Here is a 7,317-nt window from a genome sequence, read left to right as displayed (position 1 = left end):
TTCCTTAATCCAGTTGGATCCTCACCTTCACACACCCATGTACTTTTTTTCTCGGTAATCTGGCCTTTGTAGACTTCTGTCACCCCTCATCAATAGCCCCAAAGTTCCCGGAGACTCTCCTGACCAAGCGCAGGTCCATATCTCTCTATGCATGTGCACACAGCTGGGCTTTTTCTGAACTTCTTGATTTTGGAGATGTTCCTTTTTACAGTAATGGCTTATGACCTCTATGTGGCCATCTGCAATCCTCTTCTCTACTTGGTGATCATGTCCCAAGAGGTGTGCATGCAATTGGTAGCTGGCCCTTACTTATACAGCTTTTCTGTTGCTTTTCTCCACACAGTTGTTACTTTTTGATAGATCTACTGTGGCCTCAGTGTTATTAATCACTTCTATTGTGATGATGTTTCTTTGCTGGCTCTTACCTGCTCAGACACCAGCCTCAAAGAGATCTTGACTTTTATCTTTTCTGGATTCAACATGATCAGCTCTTTGACCACGGTCCTTATTTCTTACCTGTACATTGTGGCTGCCATCCTGAGAATCCAATCTGCAGAAGGGAGGCGCAAAGCATTCTCATCCTGTGGTTCTCATCTGACTGCTATCACTATATTCTACGGGACTCTGATCTTCATGTATCTGCAGCCCAAATCAAACCATTCCCTTGACACAGACAAAATGGCCTCTGTCTTCTACACAATAGTCATTCCTACGTTGAATCCCATGATCTACAGCCTGAGGAACCAAGAAGTCAAAAATACCTTGAGGAAATTCTTTGAAAAAATGTTATTTCCTGTCTCTAATAAACATTAAGATGTATTGTGTAACACTGACTGTCTTGGAACTATGCCACATGCAGATATGTTGTTTTTGTTATCTTTGATGGATTAATTTTATTTTCACCATTTTTATATAAGCAAAATGACTTTGCACGTGTTCTAGTTTTTATATAATTTATAAATAAGATGAAAAGTTTCAAAAAAAGAAAGGTAAAGATAAAAAAGATTTTTAACAGTTACAGTAGAGTATACTAAATATGGTAAAAGTATACGTCATATTTGAGCAGGGGCACCTCAGATTGAGTGAAAAGCAAGAAGGAAAAATATCTTCTTAAAATTGAGTTTGTAATTAAGTTCACGTGATAAGTGGGTGAGGTTATGCTAATTGCTTTTGTCCAACTTGAAAGAAAATATATTTTAAAGTGCTTATGCTTCACAAGAGGGGGATAATAAACCAAAACATAAAGATTCTAAGAAAAAAAAGATTATAATACACATTTTTAACAAATTGCTACTATTTGCATATGTGACACTTGACAATTTTGATCTGGACAGTTTCTATTTAACTGATAATAAGATTTAGCCACTGCTTTCAAAAATGTTTTTATTTTATACATTGTGGAGACAGAAAAGGGAAGTGATAAAGTAAGTTTCTTGTCCATTCCCCACGTCATTCCATGCAGTAGCCGTTCCTCAACTGTACCCTGTCTGCTAAAAATCATTCCTCTCTACTTCTGACCCCCACTAGATTCACTGTTGGTCACTCTCTGTAATTCCATGGTTCTCACATTGTTCAAAATGATGTCATTTTTCACCATGCAGATCTGGGAATCAGGGTCAGCTTTTGGAAAGTCATACTCTCTTTTTCTGTATCAAAACAAATTTGCAGACATACTCCTATATTCCCACAGCAAAGCTTAAGATCCTTTTATATTTTAGGGATTTGAAGAATTTACAATGGGTTGAGGGGACAGGAAGGGGTAGTTTAAAACCAAGTTATAAATGTGGTTGCTGTCAGATGTAAGGAATATAGTTCTATGTTGGGGTGATTGTAAAGTGATGCAATCTAAAACCCAATTAAACCGTCAACTGGAATGTATTTGTTTTCTTTTATTCAGATTCAAATGTTTGGTGTCTACCATGTGGGTGATATTGTGAGCTATTCTTGTAGAGCAAAATCAAAAATATTCCTGAATATGCTGAACAGTCTGCTCTTTTGGGAAATACTGGCAAAAGAAATGATTGTATAAGTTATTCAGAAACATTTTAGCTTATTTTATCCAAGTTATCTTAGTACACATTTCATTGTTAAATTAGATTTCAGATTTATGTGAAGACATCAATATTGCCATATTAAATTATTTATATTAAACTTTATTTTAACATATGCCTCACCTAACGTCAACACCATTATTAAAACAGCAATGAGGTGTTCTAAGTGGAACAGATTTGTACAAATTCTGAAGAGAAACAGTGACTTACAATCCTGATTATCAAGTTCTTATATCAACTTCTTTCAAGGTCAGGGAGCACAATTGCAGAGAAATTAATCTTGGAAATCATGACTGTCAATTGCCAAAGATAAAACTCAAGAAAAGAGAACATCTTTGTTGTAGCTTTTTTAAAAAGTAATTCCAAAAGTATAATTTAAATAGTTAAAAGCACAGCAGCGAGCTTATATAGTAAACTGTAGAGTAAAAGCTGAACCTGAGATTGGCAGTGTGAGAAGGGTTTAAAGTTTAGTGAATCTTTCGAAAGGAATCTGGCGCCCCTTCTGGGTGGCACACTGGATTTCGGGGAGGTTGCTGCAAAACCACCCATTTACCAAAGACAGTTCAGATACATTTGAAGAGCTCCCAGAGAAGAAAGGGTGATAGCCTGGGAGATTAAAAAGACTAAAGAAAAAACAAAGTTCTACCATTGAAACAAAACTGTAAAGAAATAAATTAGTTTCATCAGTCTGTGTTACAAAGTACACATACTCATTGACTTAAAACAACAAAAATTTATTTGTTCACAGTTCTGGAGCCTACAAGTCTGAAGTCAGCGTACTGGTGGAACCGTGCTCTCTGTGAAACTCTAGGGGAGGTTCCTTCTTTGTTGTTCCAGCTGCTCGTGGCCCCAGGCATTCCTTGGCTTGTAAACATCACTCCAGTCTCTGCTGTCTTCACACGGTCTTCCCTCTACATCTGTGTCCAGGCTTCCTCATTCTTGTAAGGACATCACCCACACTGGGTTAACGGTCCACCTCACTTCAGTATGGCTTCATATTAACAACTACATCTTCAACGACCCTATATCCAAATAATGACCCTGTAATCCAATGACCCTATAACCAAACTCTGAGGTTCTTCAGGTTAGGAACTTAACACATCTTATGGGGGAACAATTTCACTCAAATTAAGTGTGTGTAAGTGTGTGCATGCTCAGTTGTGTTCGACTCTGTGTGACCCTATGGACTGTAACCCGCCAAGCTCCTCTGTCCATGGCATTTTCCAGGCAAGAATAGTGGAGTGGATTGCCATTTCCTTCACCATGGGATGTTCCCCCAGGGACTGAAACCATGACTCTTGCCTTGCAGATGGTTCTTTTCTGCTGAGCCACTGGGGAAGCCCCACTAAAAAGTAAGGACAGTTAAAGATGTGCTGGCTCAAATGTCTGGTGAAAACACACCTTATCTGCACCTGCAAGCACAGCACAGGAAAAAAAAAAAAAGCTGAGATTTCCTAAGCTTAAGAAAGAGACCTGTAAGTACCTAAAAAGGCTAGCAAAATGGCCTAGATGACTGGTCAAGAGGGATCCAAAACCAGTTAATGTGACAACTGGAGTCTTAAAGGTCATAACAAGCCCAAGGACTCATCAGGTAGTTAGGACAAAGGTATTTATAACCTAATATCTAATATAGATCAGAAGCTTGAGTTTTTCCCCTTCTGGTTATGACAGAAGACAAGATGCCCTTCTCTCAATAGAACTACTCTATTCTAATAGTAGTTCTAATAGAACTACTCAGAAACTACTAGTTTCTGCTCTGAGAAACTACTCTCAGAGGCTTGATCATTCTCAGGTAAAAATCATCCTAGTGAGTGGTAAGATGCAGAGGTGAAGTGCCAAGGATATGTTTATGGAAAGTGTTATAAGAGCAAATATAGCACTTATAGCTAAGTGAACTCCCAAGATGCAGTGACTTGATAAAATAATTTATTCCTTTCTCAGGCACCAGAATGAGTTAAGGGGTTTGGGAAGGGCAATTAGACCCTCAATATGTGGTTTCCATTTTTTCTAAAAAGTTATCATTTCAGTGGCAACGTTTTCAAACGGGAAGGAAGAGAAAAAAGTCCATGTCTAATGGCTTTAACATAGAGAAGGTGATCTTTAGGTTTCAGGCATCATCTTCTACTGACGGCTCATTGCCAAGACTTGACAGCATTATGTATCTCACTGACAAGGGACAACGGGAATGGTGGTTAACAGCTGGATGACAAATGTTTAAATGTTTTACTTACTTATAAAATAAAATATAAAATAGTGGACACTGAGGAATATGTCTGCCATAAGGATCACAGAAAGTGTGATCTTAAAGGGTCAAGTTATAATGATCTCTGTCAATACGATTGTTTCTTGAGCAGCCTATTGTTTCATGCTTGACATCAACTTGTTAGAAGCAAACTTGGGTGACTCGAAAACATAAAAACAAACAAACAAACAAAAAAACTTTGTTAATGTAGTTTCCAATACTAATCAAATGCTTCTCTTTCTTCCTGCTCAGAACCTACAGTTATGAAAAAGAACTCTCCTCCCACTGCCTTTTCTCAGAACCAATCTGAGGGAATGTTGCTTATGGGCAATTAGTAAATTAGCCTGAGTAACAATACTTTCTGTGCTTAAATGAATCCATCTTTCCAGTGATATTATCACAAATAAATGTTACTTCTCAGAGTCTTTCTACACGTGTTTGATTGTGCACCCCTTTTAATTGAATTAGCCCTTCAATAAGAATAAACTCATTCATGAGAAATTACTTCTGCTTCTGACTTGCTTTTATGCTGGTATTATTAGCAAGATTCAACAAGGATAAAAAATGTATTCTACTTATATTAAGAATGAAGGTAGATTAAGTGGACACCAATCAACATAAATTGAAAAGTAAACTTGTAATCAGATCCCAGTGGATACCAGTTTGAGCTGTGCTGATCACATTTTAACCCATGTCTAGTGCAATGGCATTTGGTTTTACAGAGATTCTTATCTGGTTGATCCACTCTAGTTATTAAAAGCTTGATTTAAGCAGCTAAACACAGACCTAAGAATGTAATGTTAGTGACAAGAATTTGGAATCAAACAATAGCTTCATCATAGCAATCAAATGTTTAACAGGACGTTCTTCTGATCAAAAGTTAGATTTTAAATGACAGAAGTCCATATTGCTTCATCTTTTTAAACTATGAGAAGGACATGATAGGCTTTAGTCAAAAATTTTCACCTATTTAAATTAATAAAGAAAAAAGCAACTAGCCAAAATCCAAACCAAAGAGTAGAATTACGGTGAGTCAACAGATTGCTTGAAACACAAATAGTGTTAATTATAGAGCAATACATACTGAGAATTAACCTTATGATTGATTCATGACACTAGTTGAAGATTCTGAATACATTTTTGTTTTCAAAAGCCGAAGCATGTGTGAATGTTATTGAAAGCTTTTTTTTGGTAAATGAGGATCCACCAACTTTTATATTCATGGAAAAGTGATGAAGTCTTAGTTTTTCCTCATGAAATTATGTATTACTTATAAAACAAGTGAAGAGCAATGGTATATACAAAATATCTTAAGAAATCATATTCAACTCTTACAAAGATACCTCCAAATTAACATGTGCTCATCCAAATGTATTAACGAGTTATCCGATGACTACACTTAGCACAATTTTACATTCACTGTGACTAACAGTAATAGGTCAGCGTCAGTGTGTTAGTATGTTTGCGTTTGTAGATAAAGGAGGCTTAGTCCTGAGAGTCCATTTATGGGGTAAACCATCGCTGTGTTAGACTGGACCTCTTAGCATATTTAAGTGTTGCCTGTACACAGCCTGTTTTAAACGCGGAATTTATATGCCTGGACATTTATAACAGGAAGTGGCATACACGGAATTATGTCCTGCGGGTTCACTGCCTCAAGTTTGCCTTGACGATTGCTTTGTTGAGTGCCTCTTTCGCATCTTTGTTCCTCAAACTGTAGACCGTGGGATTCAGCATGGGAGTCACTGTGGTGTAAAACACAGCCACCATCTGCCCCTGCTCCACAGACTCCTCAGTGGGCCTCCTGAGGTACATGAAGATGAGCGTCCCGTAAAACATGGTGACGGCCGTCAGGTGGGACCCACATGTGGAGAACGCCTTCCTCCTGCCATCGGCAGAGCGCATGCGCCGCACGGCCGCTACGCTGAGGGTGTAGGAAACGAGAACCACGGAGAGGGAAAATGTGAAATCAATCCCAGCAATAGCAATCATGGTGTATTCTTTAATGTGGACCGCTCCACAGGATAAGAGAAGGGTCAGCACAATAGAAGTGGTTGATTTCGAAGTTTCCACAGAAGTACAGGCCATATGTCCTCAGAGTGCAGACCAGGCTAACAGAATCCATAGATGTATGGCACAGAGATGAGACCAGCACAGACGGTCCTGGACATTTTACTGCCGTAAAGCAGAGGGTTGCAGATGGCCATGTAGCGATCAAAGGCCATCACAGTCAAGATATATACTTCCACGTGGACAAGGGCTGTGAAGCAGTAACTCTGCACCAAACAACCCACATAGGAAATGGTTTTTGTCTCTGATAGTAAGTTTTCCAGCATCTTCGGAGTGACATTGGAAGACAACCGCACATCCACAAAAGACAAATGACTCAAGAAAAAGTACATGGGGCTCTGAAGCTGGGGGCTGATGATGATCAAAATTGTCATAGCAATGTTCCCTATCAGAGTGATCATGTAAACTACTAGAAACACCACAAAAAAAGAGAAATTGAAGCTCCTGATGACTGGTCAACCCCAGAAGAATAAATTCTGTCACGTCTGTGAAATTTGGCATTGCCTTCACTTAGGCCCAGTCTGCATTGCCTATGGACAAATTAAAAGAAATGAATGGATTTATTTTATTCTTGAAAATTTTGAGTCATGTTTATCAGTATTCTAGTTCAAATAATATAAAAATCAATGTAAATTTGCATAGTCTAATATAAGACTATATAATCACATTTATTTCCTTTAATAGGCCTTATAGGTGATTATTGCAATATTTATTAGTTTCTTAACTCTAAAACAGACAATTACATTCATGTACTACTAGTATTAGAAACTTATTTTTGCTAAATTATTATAATGATGTTAACATCATAGAGTGCTAATAGAAGTAAAGCTAGACTGAGAGTCATCAGAGAATGACCAAATCCATTTCAACATATTTCCTTATAGGAAAAGACTTGAGACTCATAAATGTGAATATTCAACCAAGGTCAGACAACCACTTTGTGCAGAGCAGCGA

At 37.8% G+C, this 7,317-nt stretch overlaps 1 pseudogene; it reads right to left on the bottom strand.

The window, feature by feature from the left end:
- Positions 1 to 5,940: 5,940 nt before the first annotated feature.
- LOC136148248 (olfactory receptor 5M9-like) lies at positions 5,941 to 6,864 on the bottom strand (annotated as a pseudogene).
- Positions 6,865 to 7,317: the final 453 nt, after the last annotated feature.

Source organism: Muntiacus reevesi, chromosome 17 (genome assembly GCF_963930625.1).
Source record: "Muntiacus reevesi chromosome 17, mMunRee1.1, whole genome shotgun sequence".
Classification (NCBI taxonomy): Eukaryota; Metazoa; Chordata; class Mammalia; order Artiodactyla; family Cervidae; genus Muntiacus; species Muntiacus reevesi.
This window is presented reverse-complemented; position numbering and strand designations above follow the sequence as displayed.